This window comes from Terrapene carolina, unplaced genomic scaffold (genome assembly GCF_002925995.2).
Source record: "Terrapene carolina triunguis isolate 2854851 unplaced genomic scaffold, T_m_triunguis-2.0 Scaffold58, whole genome shotgun sequence".
NCBI classification, from domain to species: Eukaryota; Metazoa; Chordata; order Testudines; family Emydidae; genus Terrapene; species Terrapene triunguis.
Window position 1 is genome coordinate 105,626,612 of NW_020664409.1, and position 16,162 is coordinate 105,642,773.

A 16,162-nucleotide genomic window follows, 5' to 3' on the forward strand; every position below is an offset into this window, starting at 1 on the left:
GAAACTTGTTTGGAAGAGACTGTGGCAATGAGCTTTGGTTGTTGTCCATCAGGGTTCAGCTTACAAATTGTGGTCATTCTACTATTATGGCACAGGTGTGTTGTTTTAATCATCTCCCTCCAGCAGCTGCGCTGTGACATACTTATAGCTCATTGCTCTTACCGTAAATCTCAGATTGTTCACGGGGGAAGAGGCAGGGGAAGGTGGTGCAAGCTCCCACAAAAGCTACTGCTAAAGAAATCTCTCTCAAAGGAGGATCCCAGTCCAGAGAATCTTCTGATGTCGAATGACACTGTGAGCAATATGCAGTGTAGCTGTAGACATGTTGGTCCCAGAATATTAGAGAGACAAAGTGGGTGAGGTAATATCTTTTATTGGACCAACTTCTACTGGTGAGAAAGACAAGCTTTCAAGCCACAAAGAGCTCTTCTTCAGGTCTGTGAAAGTTACTCCCAGCATCACAGCAAAATGCAAGGTAGAATAGATTGTTTAGTGTAAGAAAGGAACCAGTCAAGATAGAGCAGCCCATTAACACCTTCGCAGTTTTAGGACCAAACCAGGGGGTTAGTGGGTTACAGTTTATTGAATTTAAGCTCCTAGGCTCATCTCTTGAAATGTGTGTTGTGGGGGGCGTTGATCAAGCCATACTCGATGGAGAACCCATCCTGAAGGAAATCTTTCCTGAACCCCCACTTTTGACCTTCAAAAAACCTGCCAACCTCTCCATGCTCATCATCAGAAGACAGCTCCCCGCAGACCAGGAAATCCCAACTCAAATCGGCACCAGACCCTGCCAGAACAACAAATGGAAAACCTGCAGACATATCTCCACTGCTGTGATGATCTACAACCCCCACAACACACCTTTCAAGATTCATGGATCCTACACATTTCTATCACAACATGTAGTATGCCTCATCCAGTGCATTAAATGCCCCAATAACAACTATTTGGGTGAAACTATGCTCTCAAATGAACTCATACAGGAAAATAATAAAAGACAAAAACACCCTATCACCTGCTGGTGAACACTTTTCAGAAAGCGATGACTCTGTATCTGACTTATCAGTCTTCATCCTCAAAGGAAACCTGCCCAATACTTTCCAAAGATGAGTCTGGGAGCTTAATTTCATTACTCAGCTAGACACTCAAAATCATGGACTGACCAGATACACTGGATTATGGTTTATTACAACAATCTGTAATCCACTAACCCCTCTTTTTGCCCTATGACTGCAGAGGTGTTAACGGGCCGCTCTACCTTGAATGGTCCCTTATAACATGTGCTAACAACTTATGCTAAAAAATCGGTTCCAGATTGTTTGCTATGACGCTGGAAGTACCTTTCCCAGACGTGAAGAGCAGCTCTTTGTAGCTAGGAAGCTTGTCTTTTTCACCAACAGAAGTTGGTCCAATAAAGGATATTACCTCCCCACCTTGTCACAAGGAGCAATAGGGAGTCTGACCACGCATGCGTGGCTCTAGCATAAGATGAGGAGGCAGCAGACATATGAACAACTCCTGAGGTAGCTTCATTTTTATTGTATTATTCTTTAAATAAAGATTTGCTATTCCTTTAACCAGACATGAGGGCTGCATAAACTTTTGGTAGTATAAATCGTAACAGATTTACTTGTGGGCAAACCAATTACACTTCTCTGCCAATTCCTCTCATGTTTCCTTTATCAGGGACTCATCTGGAGAAATAAAGAGTCCACACAATACTCTTGAGAATGGTTTCCAATTCACCACACAAGCAGAACAGAGAAGTTCACCTGCATTTCTTACTGCCCTATGATACCAACACAGTATGCCTTCAGGCATAAATTCCTGAGATAGTGACTCACTGCTGTGTTACAGCTATCAAAAGCTGTCTTCACCCAATCTAAACTGTCTCCATTCTATACAAAATCATCTTCATTAACAGCCCCTTTTGTTATGCTTACAATAAGAAAACAGAACACTCTTTGGCATTCTTTATGGGCTACATTTACCTACAAAATGTCTAGTAGTTGATATTTCAAGACTCACTATAACCAAGCCTATAATGTTAAACCTTCTTAACAAAAATCTTACAATATATTGAATATTAGTACTGTTAAAACCAAGTAAGAGACTGCCGAAAGGAAGTTTAGATAACTAACCTAAGGAACCGGATAAAAAGTTACCAGTAAAGACATAGATCAGCAGTGATGTAGTCAGCACGTTCACTGCCCTAAATTGCCAAAAGCTCAGTTATTCAATAAATACAAGCATCTTAGATAACACAGCCAACAATAATCAAACTCAATAGGTACATGTCAAATAGGTACATGGTCACTCTACAAGTTCCACTGGTTTCTGAGAACTGCTTTCAGTTTCCAAAGCTTTGTAACTATTATACATTTCACTTTCCTTCTTGGGGAATGGATGGTTGGAATCTAACTAGTATCACGGAGTGACAATTAGCAGTAACTTCAACACTAATTGATATTGCATTGTTGAGATGAGAATGTGAAAAAGCTCCAGCAAGATGCCTCCTGCCTCCTAGATCAACTTGAGTGGATCTATTTGGACCCAGATATTTGGCTGAGCTGAGGATGGTGGAAAAAGTTAACAACAGCAAAGGCATAACTAGCTCTTATAGATTGAATCCAAGTCAGCAGATAAGCTTAAATCATAGTAAAAATTATATTTTAACAATGGAAACACAGCTGCAATACCTTTCTTATGATGAGTCTTACCTTAGTCCTATAACACAGGAGAAAGAGTTAGCTGAATAATGAAACCTCAGAAAAAGTACCACAGGGAGTAATCCTTAATTTTCACAGAGATTGACTAGATGAGCTAATAAGTCTCTTCTATCTTTAAGAAGAACTACAGAGTGTGGAACTAGTATCTGGAAAATACAGAACCATAAGACTGGAAGGGCTAGATGACTAGAGGTCATCTAGTCCAGTCCCCTGCACTTATGGCAGGACTAAGTATTATCTAGAAAACCATCCTCTACACCAGGATACAACAGCTACCATCAAAGCTGAATCAGGGTAGAACTTATTCTGCTTCTCCTTTGAGCAATATGGTATCTAGATTTTTATGCCAGAACTACAGTACCTCCATAATGGCTTACAACATGGACTCCTGAGAGCAGGCTTAAATGTTGTTTACAGAAAACACTAAATGATTACCTGATAGTAATCTTTGCTTCCAAGGTCAATCTCAGTTGAAGATCTTGGAAGAGGAGAGCAGGAAACAGGAACAAAGGTAGGGTCACTATTCCTCACATCTCTATTAAGCATGGTTCCCAAATGAGTCCACTGAGGGGAGGGGGGAGAAGAGTAGACACCTTATGGCATTATACAGATGTTGTGGCCAGTTCTCAGGCATCAGGTCCCGAGGAAAAAATCTGTTCAGCAAGCAGCATCGTTAACAGATGGTATAGAATGCATTTGACTCTCCCTTATGAAATCTTCAAGAGCACCAGTTTCATGCCTTGCAAAATAAATGTCTAAAGCATTTCAAATTCCGTAAATCTTTGCACCACAAAAACAGTGGCAAGGACTGAAGAAAATTGAACGTGGGTCATAAACAAAGAGACTTGCCTTTAAACAAAGTATTCAGTGCTTTAATATATTTTTAAAACTTGGGCTTAAAGGGCCACTGTCAACGTGATAACCTACTCACTTAAAAAAAAAAAAAGGCTAATGTAGTGCCCATCTTTAAAATAGGGAAGGAGGAGGATCCGGGGAACTACAGGCCGGTCAGCCTCACCTCAGTCCCTGGAAAAATCATGGAGCAGGTCCTCAAGGAATCAATTATGAAACACTTAGAGGAGAGGAAAGTGATCAGGAATAGTCAGCATGGATTCACCAAGGGGAAGTCGTGCCTGACTAACCTAATTGCCTTCTATGAGGAGGTAACTGGCTCTGTGGATGAGGGGAAAGCAGTGGATGTGTTATTCCTTGACTTTAGCAAAGCTTTTGATACCGTCTCCCACAGTGTTCTTGCCGCCAAGTTAAAGAAGTATGGGCTAGATGAATGGACTGTAAGGTGGATAGAAAGTTGGCTAGATAGTCGGGCTCAACGGGTAGTGAACAATGGCTCCATGTCTAGTTGGCAGCCGGTTTCAAGCAGAGTGCCCCAAGGGTCGGTCCTGGGGCCGGTTTTGTTTAATATCTTTATTAATGATCTGGAGGATGGTGTGGACTGCACTCTCAGCAAGTTTGCAGATGACACTAAACTGGGAGGCGTGGTAGATACGCTGGAGGGTAGGGATCAGATACAGAGGGACCTAGACAAATTGGAGGATTGGGCCAAAAGAAACCTGATGAGGTTCAACAAGCATAAGTGCAGAGTCCTGCACTTAGGACGGAAGAATCCTATGCACTGCTACAGACTAGGGACCGAATGGCTAGGTAGCAGTTCTGCAGAAAAGGACCTAGGGGTCACAGTGGACGAGAAGCTGGATATGAGTCAACAGTGTGCTCTTGTTGCCAAGAAGGCTAATGGCATTTTGGGCTGTATAAGTAGGGGCATTGCCAGCAGATCGAGGGACGTGATCGTTCCCCTTTATGCGACATTGGTGAGGCCTCATCTGGAGTACTGTGTACAGTTTTGGGCCCCACACTACAAGAAGGATGTGGAAATATTGGAAAGAGTCCAGCGGAGGGCAACAAAAATGATTAGGGGTCTGGAGCACATGATTTATGAGGAGAGGCTGAGGGAACTGGGATTGTTTAGTCTGCAGAAGAGAAGAATGAGGGGGGATTTGATAGCTGCTTTCAACTACCTGAGGGGGGGTTCCAAAGAGGATGGAGCTCGGCTGTTCTCAGTGGTGGCAGATGACAGAACAAGGAGCAATGGTCTCAAGTTGCAGTGGGGGAGGTCTAGGTTGGATATTAGGAAACACTATTTCACTAGGAGGGTGGTGAAGCACTGGAATGCTTTACTTAGGGAGGTGGTGGAATCTCCTTCCTTGGAGGTTTTTAAGGCCCGGCTTCACAAAGCCCTGGCGGGGATGATTTAGTTGGGAATTGGTCCTGCTTTGAGCAGGGGGTTGGACTAGATGACCTCCTGAGGTCCCTTCCAACCCTGATATTCTATGATTCTAAGTAGTTGCAGGTACTACATGTATCTTCAACTTCCCATGCCAATATTTATGATTTTACGATCACTTTTTTTTTAAATTGTCTCTCTTTTTCCTGCAGCTGTGTGAAAAATCCACATGAATTAAAAAGGAAACTGGCTTACTATGCCGGTAAAGCAGTGAAACTAGCTATACACAAAGGGCTGCCAAACGCATCACGTACACTGACACTACCCGAAGTAATAAGTATTTTTTCTCATCCAGTCTTTCAGTTATAGTCATCTTATGTGTAACAGTAAGTTAAAAAAAAAAAAAAATCAGACACGCATGTGATTTTTTTTCTTTTGGTTTATGGTAGCCCATAGTATTTTACTTCAATTTTAGCTTCTATTTTGGTCGGAAATTCCAAGCCACTCCTGATTCAAGCCTTGAGAAACACAAAACTCTACAAACTAACATTTTATGTAACTATACAAGATCTAATGTGATTTCAAGAGTCCTCCTTTCACTTTTCTTTCTTCCCACCTCCCACCCTTCCTTTCTTTCATAGTTTCTGCCACCAAAACTCTTGCTACAATCATTTGCAGCCAAATATCTCTTATGGACTTATGCCAGAGGGGTTCCAGGATTTCTCAAGTGTTCTAGGGAACGTGCCCAATTCGCTAACCACTGTCCTTTGCACAAGTTAGTGAGTGTTGATAGTCCTAGAAACTGCAATTCAATGTTTACACATACTGCAGGTACAGAATAGACAGCAACTGTGTAAGCTTCCCCCCACATTGCTTCTGTCAGCATGTTTTAATCCTGTAATGGAGAGTCCACAACAAGGTGTTAGAGCAGGGATAGGCAACCTATGGCACGCGTACCAAAGGCGGCACACAAGCTGATTTTCAGTGGCACTCACACTGCCCGGGTCCTGGCCACCGGTCCGGAGGGCTCTGCATTTTAATTTAATTTTAAATGAAGCTTTTTAAACATTTTAAAAATCTTATTTACTTTGCATACAACAAGAGTTTAGTTATATATTATAGACTTATAGAAAGAGACCTTCTAAAAATGTTAAAATGTATTACTAGCACGCGAAACCTTAAATTAGAGTGAATAAATGAAGACTCGGCACACCACTTCAGAAAGGTTGCCGACCCCTGTGTTAAGAGATACACTCAGGGCACATCTACATTGTGATAAAAATGAATGTTGCAACTGGCCCGGGTCAGCTGACTCAGGCTCATGGAGCTTGGGCTACAGGGCTATAAAATTGCAGTGTAGACACTGGGACTCAGGCTTCAGCCCAAGCTCTGAGACCCCGCAAAGGGGAGGTTCTTAGACCTGGGCTCCAGCCCAAGTCCAACATCTACACGGCAATTTTATAGACCTGAGAGCCCAAGTCAGCTGATCCAGGCTCTGAGACTCTACACTGCGATAAAAAACCCACAGCACCGACATACCCTCTGTCTCCATGTCCTTTTTTGTTCTGCTGAGGTTACTGGTCAGGGATTCAATTAGTACCACTGGTGGTGTATTGACTAGAAAATGAACTAAGACTACCAAATTACTTCATATAGGCCAGAGCACAGCCACTTGTAGATGATAGTTTACTGCCAATCTCAGCTGCATTTGAATTGGTCACATACTCTCTCCCCCCCATTGACAGTCTCTAGGCATCCTTTCCATTTCAATAAAATAGAGCAGACATTTTAATGGCAACAAGCCCAAAAAAACATTTAGGATATTTTTGTACATCCCCCTCTGCCTTTTATAGCATACAGCCTAGTGATTGTGAGCTCTAGGTGGCAGGATTTATTTGGACAGTGTCTAGTACAATGGAGCACTAATCCCTGTGTAGGGTTTTCAGATGTTACCACAATAGAAATAATAAAGGACCTGAAAGGTTTTTCAGGCTCATTCTTTTACCTAAAATAGTTCAGAAATATTGAGTCTTTTCTACCATATTTTTGCTGGAAACTCCTTGAAACACTACAGACCTTGACTAGGAGCTTTTTCAGCCTTCATTTCAAGGGGTAAATTGTTTGAATCAAAAAAAAAAAAAAAAAAAAAAGACAGACAGGCTCACTCCTAAGGTTTTTAGGAGTTACAGAGGTGTTCTTAAGAAAAAAATCTAAATAGTCACAAAACCCCCTTCCCCTCAAATTTTTCAGCTTTGAGTTTCTTTGTTCTTGCAATGTCAGTCAATCCTCCTAGTTCACCAGTTGTCCATCCACTCATTCAGAGAGACGGGAGGAAGACAAATCTTGATATTTCTCATATAAACCAGCAAAATAAAGAAAATCTTTGAAAACCCTATCCTAAAGAAGCTAGAAAGGGTGCACCATTTTCTTCTTCTGCAAGTCACCTTTTAAATTCAGAACTGGCATGTGTATTTGCAAACTTATCCAGACACTAAAATCAGACCTGCTACCATCACTATTTCCCATCTGCACTCTTGTCTGTCACTTCCAATAGAAGTAATCCAGCAGTTTGCCCTAGGAAATCTATCCTTATCCTCCCAAACTGAAGGACCAAGAGACCAGTATTCCAATGATTTCCAGCTGATAGCTGACATCTATTTTACACACAAACACATGCATTTCCAAGCAACTAAGTTTTAAAATAGTAGCTAGGGTGGAAATTTAGAAAGAAACTGCACACTTACATTTTTTTTCCTTTAGGCTTCCAAATAATTTATCAAATTATTTGTCATAGGGCATTAATCAAATGCTCTGTGTTCTGACTACTTTAACCTTATTCATTCAAACCAACTGACTTGTGAATGTAATCCGACAAACAAGAGTGTGCATTCAAATTTATTGCTTAAGCATTTTGCATCAGTCCAAACCAGAAGGATGTTAATGCTGGTTAGCAAACCCTCATGTACATTACTATACACTTCAATTAAATGACAAATAAGTCTCTGTGATTAGTTTTTAAATTAATTAAAATTTAGCATCCAAGATACAGATTAAGACAAAAAACAAACCAGCTGATTACAACAGGCTGAACAAAAATTAAAATTTTATTATGAATCGTTTCTTCCACATAGGCTATATCCAAAAACAACGTGCAGTGTTACTGTTAACAGTTAAAAATACATCAACACAATGGTTCTGTAAAAGAGCGATAAACTGTTTTTGCATTGTATTTCTGATGCTTGTATGGTAATGATTTGTAAACTTGTTATAACTTCCTACATAAAGAGTTTAAAGGGTTTAATAGAGGGAGAGAGAAACTGAGGAAAAATATACATCCCAGCTGAAATCTGAAAAGAGATGGAGAGGACTAATAGGTGAGAAACTAATAGGTGAGAAGCAGGCATGCAAGAAAGGTATTCCAGAGTGCAGTAGCTGCAGACAAGAAGGCACTTGTATCACCAATGGCAATAAATCTAATTCAAGTATCTCATCTTTTTAAAAAAATATTTTGCAATTCCCACAGCTATCAAAATATTATTGGAGATCTATACATACAGTTACATGGTGGTGATAGGCATATAGATATGAAATCATGCAAGCATGTAGTAAGTTGTTTTGACTCTTTGTCCAGTAATCTCACATAGTAGCATTTTTCTGTCATTCCAAATTCCAAGACAGATTCAATCAGCTACTTAAAAATACAAGAAGCCACCCTTCCACAAAAATGTTCTCAAGATTGTGGAAATCTGCCCTCCCAATCCCACCCCCTCCAAAAATATATGGCTTGAGGTCAGAACAGGAAATATTCAGTTATGAACCAGTTTCAGGTTTAAGGTGTGATATTTTGTAACCCATCTGGGCTAAAAATGGGAGCCTTTACACCAGTGGTTCTCAAACTAGGGCCGCCGCTTGTTCAGGGAAATCCCCCGGCGGGCCTCGGCCCGAGCCGCTTCCTGCAGCCCCCATTGGCCTGGAGCGGTGAACCGCGGCCAGAGGGAGCCGCGATCAGCCGAACCTGCAGACGCGGCAGGTAAACAAACCGGCCCGGCCCGCCGGGGGATTTCCCTGAACAAGCGGCGGCCCTAGTTTGAGAACCACTGCTTTACACCACCAATGAGAGGTCCCAGCCCTTACTTCGAGTCCATAAGGTTCTAGAGTTATCAGACCTCAAATCTGTGTCATTTTAATTTACAGAATAGCTATTTTAGGTCATATAAAGAAGTGTTTTAACTGTATTAGCTTTAATTCTTCTTTCCCTTTGTTCCTTGTACAGACAGATTCCAGTAACTAGGGCATATGTTTTTAAAGGGGATAAGAAATAATCCCAATATTTTTTTAAACTAACATATTTCTAAAACAATTCTTCTGCAAAATGTGGCATATTCAGAGTACATATCTGCTTTAGAAAAAATAAATTATCTTATTACATCACACAACAACTGTGCAGCTGGCACCTTTATTTGACTGTTGCTATAATACAGGTACTAATTTTAATAGAACTTATTTCAGAACTCATCATTCTCTGCCCTGGTGTAAACATACGTTGATAAAACCATTACACCACAATACAATGTATCTCATTATATACGCACAATTACTATTAGCAGTACAGTAGAACCCTGTTTATCCAAGCCGCCTGTCATAACTATGAAGGGAAGGGTAACAGCTCTCTGTGTACAGAGACTCCAAATCCTTTTACCTGTAAAGGGTTAAGAGGCTCGGGTAACCTGGCTGACGCCTGACCCGAAGGACCAATAAGGAGACAAGATACTTTCAAATCTTGGGGGGGGAAAGGTTTGTGTGTGTGCTCTTTGTTTTAGGGGTGGTTCGCTCTTGGGACTGAGAGGGACCAGACATCAATCCAGGTTCTCCCCATCTTTCTAAACAAGTCTCTCCTATTTCAAACTAGTAAGTAAAAAGACAGCAAGGCGTCTTAGATTTACTTTGTTTTCTCAACTTGTAAATGTACCTTTTTACCAGAGTGTGTATCTTTGTTTGCTGTACTTTGAACCTAAGACAGAGGGGGGTCCTCTGAACTCTTTAAGTTTGATTACCCTGTAAAGTATTCTCCATACTGATTTTACAGAGATGATTTTTACCTTTTTCTTTAATTAAAAGCCTTCTTTTTTTAAGAACCAGATTGATTTCTCCTTGTTTTAAGATCCAAGGGGGTTTGGATCTGTATTCACCAGGAGTTGGTGAAAGGAGGGTGGAAGGAAGGAGGGGGGATGGTTAACTTCTCCTTGTTTTAAGATCCAAGGGGGTTTGGATCTGTGTTCACCAGGGAATTGGTGAAAGGTTTCTCAAGGCTTCCCAGGGAGGGAATTCTTGTGATGGTGGCAGCGGACCAAAGCTAAGCTGGTAGATAAGCTTAGAAGTTTTTATGCAGGCCCCTACATTTGAACCCTAAAGTTCAAAGTGGGGATCCAGCCTTGACACCGCCATTATCCATCTCTCCATATTAACTGACAACCCGAGTCCCACCCATTCTCCTGATTATCTGAATTTTTTATTATCTCATCTGGTCCCGGTCCCAATTAGATCAGATAAACAGGGTTCCACTGTACTGTGATAATGCCTAAAAGGCTTCAATCAAAATCAGAGGCCACATTGCACTAGGCACTGTACAAACATAGGATCCTACCTCCAAACACTATCAAATTTGTATTCTCTGTTCACACACATGCTTCTTCATAGCTTCATCCCACACCCACCCATGTGATGCACTTCTGTCCAGTCAACCTCTTAACTGAAAACAAGAAGCAAGGTAAATGCAGTGCAGTACTTGGTAGAATAAATTTGAGTATTCTTGATGCTGCCACATTTCATAATATAGAAAGAAAACTGGTTACATCAGCAGGAAAGCTTTGCTCTCACTTGTTTGTTTCAAACCACAAGTGTATTTAATATTATGCCTTCTAAGCTAAAACATATTGGGTTATGATCTCATCAGATCTCAAACTAAGCAGGGTCAACCCTTGGTAGTATTTACACAGTAGTATTGTAACTGGCACACTTGCCTCTAAACATCAGCATCAGACTAAATGCCCCCAGCATGGTGCCAAGGATGAGACAAAAAACACTATGGACTTAACTACGTACTACTTATCATTGAAAATCCCATGGCACTTTTTGCAAACACAAGGTTGTAAATAACTGTGTCCTAACACAAATTTCAACTTGGATAATTACATTTAAACTACATGGTAACTCATTTGCGGAGTCTCAGAGCCTGAGTGTCTACACTGCAATTTTATACCCTTGCAGTCTGAGCTCCGGAAGCCCAAGTCAGCTGAAACAGGCTAGCTGGGGGAGTTTTATTGCAGTGTAGACATACCCTCAATCTCTCTTTGTGCTTCCTATCTTTTTATCTGTCTTGTCTATCTACAGTGCAAGGTCTTTGGGGCATAGACTGTCCCTTTCTCTATGTTTGTATTGCATTTCTCACAACAGAGCCCAGAACTTAGTTGGAGCCTCTAGGCACTATTATAATTCAACCAACCAACCGCAATGAGTTAGAAAGGCTATAAAACATCCTACAAATATTTGAGGTGTGTAAAAATACTAAGGTAGCAGAGAAATTTAGCATGATAAAGGGCTACTGCTAGGAGTAATGGGATGAAGTTTAGAATAGGAAAATGTAGCACAAACATCAAGGAAAGCTTCCTTATGGCAAAATCTACTAGCCTAAGGAACTTCCCATTGGAATTGGTGGAATCTCCATTACTTGACACATCTAAAACTAGACAGACAAAAATAGCAATATCCTTGGCAATAATCTTGTACTGACAGAAGGAGAGATGGCATGACATACTGGGCCTCTTCCATCTCTAGATTCTGTCATTACTATCAGCTAAGGAAAAGAAACAAAACCATAAAAACACAGTCACAGAACAAGGAAAATCCTCTGGAACCTTTTGAAGGTTACTCCAATCCGGTAACTTTAATCTTACTCATGCTGGGAAGTCTTTAATCCGGTCCTCTCTCATTTATAGCCACTAATCACTATGACTCAAAAACATGAGAAAAGCTCACGTAATGCAAGTTGTAGAACTTTAGAATTACAATTAAAACAATATTTTAAAACATTGAAAAATGTTCTGTTTGCTATAGTTACAAGCAACAGTTTACTATGTGCACTGGCCAGTACTTTTGGTAAAATTTTGAAAGGCACCTAAGTAATTTAGGACTCCAAGGACTTTTTAAAATTTTACCCTGTGTGTGAAATCATCTTCCCTATCTTCCCTAGGCTGCCAGTTACCACACTGCATGGAGGGACCTTAGATACAGCAACAAAGGAGAGAGAAAGTAAATGTTTATATAGGAAAACATGACTGGAAAACCAGAAGTGACAGAAGGATTCAGAGGCATTGTTTTTTTCTTTTACATTTGGCTACATTTCATTTTGACTGTAGCACTTTAAACAGAGAGGTTAGCTAGGATACAAATGTCCAAATATGCTACTGAGTTTAGTATAAATAGTACAAACCAGGCTAATTTCATAAATATGAACAATCTTTACATTTCAGTGAAAAACTACAGAATGCCCATAGTAAGGAACATATGAATTGGCATGTTGGCTTACACACAGGTTCATCTAGGCCAGTATCCAGTCACTGACAGCGGCCAATATCACTTGCTTCAAAGAACAGTATAAGAACCATGCATCAGGAAGATGTGGGGATAATCTGTCCGTCCTTCCCCACATTCCTTAGGACTCATCCTGGTCTCCAGTTAGAGACTGGCCTAAGCTCTGAAGCATGAGGTTTAATATAACTTCCAAAATGTATATTATTGTTAATTATGACAACTCTGGATAGCCATATAAAATGTTAAATACTTTTTTTGAAACTTGCTAAATTCTTGGCCTCAACAACTTTCTGTGGCAATGAGTTTCACAGACTAATTAGGAGCTTTGTGAAAAAGTATTTCCTTTTAACAGTTTTGAATTTGTCAACTTTCAGTTTCATTGAACATGCCCTTGTCTAGTCTAGAAACATTTGGCCAGCAATCAGAAAGCTTCATGTTCGTTATGCTACATTTAGGGTTGCAGCTAGGGGAGGGAAGATGTGGTTGCATCAATAACATTATGCAGCTTCTCAGTGAGCGCTAGCATATGGCATATTGTAGGTAAGGCAGGGGAGGGCTGATTTTTGTGGAAGGGCACTAGTAGTTTTAAGTTAATGTATGTCTTTAGTTGATTGATTTCCTGTAATTGTCAAGGCTGAAGTAGATCTTAGAGGAGTACTGACTGAGGATGCATTTATAATGCAGGAAGCAAAACTTCCTCAGGCTGATCTGAAGGTGTCACTTCTGATATTTTGGTTCTAATTAAGCCGTGAAAACCTGAACTAATTCCAAGTTCTGTTTAATATTTCAAAATCATTGAAAGAAAGGTTATAAGAAGAATTCTAACCATGCTGTTTGGCTAACATCTGTGTTTTACACTAAAGGTAGCATCTCTTAAAATGTATTACGTTCTCCTCCATTAAAGCCAGGAGGGCGCATCCACATACACACAGAATAAATACTCGTTTTCTATGGTTGTTGTTTTTTTCATTTTCACACCAAGAGAAATACTACCCTTCCAGTAAGAGTGCTTCTCCCCTTCATCATTGTTGGCTATCTTTAAGGTCTCATTCTTTTAGGGTACTTGTAGAATTTCTGGCTGAGGCCAGAATATACTAGGTTAAACGTTTCTCACATGCCTTTCCTTCCCTCTAGTTGTTCAGTTGTTGCGTGTGGACACCTTACACACACTTATTTTAAAATTGCTTCTTGATTTCAATTTTTTATATTACAGTATCAAGATCAAAGATCCTATTGTGCGAAGTGCTGTGTAAAAAGTGGTTAACTACATGCAAAGAACTAATTTTTTTTAACAAGTAACGTTTGTTTTAAGGACAGAAGAGGCGAGCCACACTCTTCCTCCAGGAGGAATCATTTTTAATCCAGTTGGAGCTTTGAATTCCAGTACAAAATTGAATTGTATGCACAACAAAAACGAGTCCTTCATTCCTCTAGGCATGATATGAGCAAACTCCTTTGCTAAAGCAATTTTACATATGGATACAGGCATTGGATGCTGTCTTCTATCCAGCTTTGAAATTATAAAAATGTAGCAAGTTGCTCTCAAAGACTCCAATGATTTGCACTCCAAAATCTGCAATATTCATAGTCTTGGCCTCAATTAAAAGCAAGAGAAAAGTAAGCTGCACAGAGACTTCAAAGCAGTGATACAGATTAGAGAAATGTAGGATAACTCCCTTGTGTGATGGTTTAACAAAATACCTAATCAAATAACGCATTCAACAGCGCACAATCATTCTTACAAAAAAGTTTTACTATGAAATCAAAGTGAAAAGGAAATGTTCTGGATGACCTTTATATGTCACTGACTACAAGAGGAACCACAGCATCTACATTTAATCCTATCTTAAACTACACACTACAAGGAAGTCCATTGGAAATATCCCTGTTGCTACTGTGAAGTCTTCAGATACTGCAGGAAGACAATGCATTGTGATGCAAATTTGCAGCACTGAGGGAAAGATGCTGCAGAAGCCAGAGCATTTCCAGTGACCATAGTGACCTATTGTTAAAAGGGACATTTGTCAAGTTAAAAAAGATTTCCAAAAACCTCTCATTCATTTGTTTGTTTTTGTACATTCCTCCCTGCTTGCAAACCTAAAACTGAATTCTATTTTCAGATCAACCTGATCTGATTCCAGTTTTGCAGTATTTCTGAGGCTCAATTTACACTGAATTTTATGGAAATAGAGAATTTTAACTGAACTTTTTCTTACTTGGTTTTCACCTGCATCCTACTCAGAAAGCCCATCAGAAATCTCTTCGTTCCAGTCAGTGCAATACAGCAGAACTGCTGTTAAGTCATCAGAAATATAATTTAATACATCTTATTTGTTATGAAAAGGATAAAGTGCTTTTTCTGATATTTTCCTCCAACCACAGACATTTGTTTGGTGTGGTTTGAATCTCCCAAGCCCCCCAATTTTCAATGTTCCTTTTACCATAACCCCAGCTAGTAACTTCGGGCCTTGTTCTTTTACCCCCTCCGCCCACCCCTTACCAATGCCTCCAAAACAGCACAATTTACCCCAAACATCCACAATATCAAGTCCATCTTGTCACTATGCCTTGGGATTGATCGCCAGTCCCCAAAAAGACTTGAACATAAAATTCACACAGCTCTGCAAACCAGGGGAATGGGTGCGGGGGTGGGGGAAATAGAGAAAAAGTATAAATAGACCCAAAAAAACCCAATTGCTCTGGTCTCTAATGCATCTATAATATCCCCCCATGCTTAGATGCTGCCAAATACATCCATCCGTCTTCTCATTTGCTAAAAATCCCTTTGAACTTCCATATACACAGCAAAAAATTGCTTTTCGGATAAAATCTAAGTATGAGGCCTAAATCAGCCTGACAATGTCCCTTGAAGATGGAAGAACACTCACTAATAAAGCTGGAAAGAAGACTTGTCTAGAGATGCATTGCTCATCCTGACTCATAGATGCATGGCAGTGGACATAAAACCTTAGAGCCCCAAATAGGAGGCTAGATGTCTTTTCATCTGTCCATATTAAAACAGCTGCAGAAAAAATATGACACTCTATCCAGAATTGTTACATTTTTTCCATGTTTTGAATTATCTGTATGGTATTTAATTATTCATTTTTTTCAATTTTGTTATCTCCTTGTGTACCTGCCTTCTTGTCAGCATGTTTTTAAGCATCCTAAAATGCAATATGTGAACTTCTTCCTTAAAAAAAACTTTACTTTTAAATTAAAGATGCCATGTGTTCCTTGCACTGTGTTTGAAGAAAACATACATTTTCTCAGGACAGCTATTTTAAAACATCATGTACAAATGAGCAATCTGCAGTACATACGTTTTTAATTCAAATTGGCATTTGATTCTAGAGGGAACCGCAGCCATCTTCTAGAGTTATATCAGAAAACAGCCAAACAGGGTCCCCTATCAATGCCAATGGGCCTGACATGGAACATCCAATCTGAAACCCCACTGAATTTACAGTAAATTCAGTGTAAGCTCATGACTTGAGTCCCTCCTTAGTATCAGAAATGCCAGTGTTTGTTAATTGACAAAGAAAGTCACAGCTTATATAGAGTTACACATTATGCTCAGCGTCTGGACTTTTAAAAT

At 40.0% G+C, this 16,162-nt stretch overlaps 1 protein-coding gene across 9 annotated transcripts in view; it reads right to left on the reverse strand.

Moving 5' to 3' along the window:
- Nucleotides 1-16,162, reverse strand: part of PTK2 (protein tyrosine kinase 2) — a 352,467-nt gene that overhangs the window by 278,047 nt on the left and 58,258 nt on the right. The gene's annotated exons all lie outside the window — the stretch shown is intronic.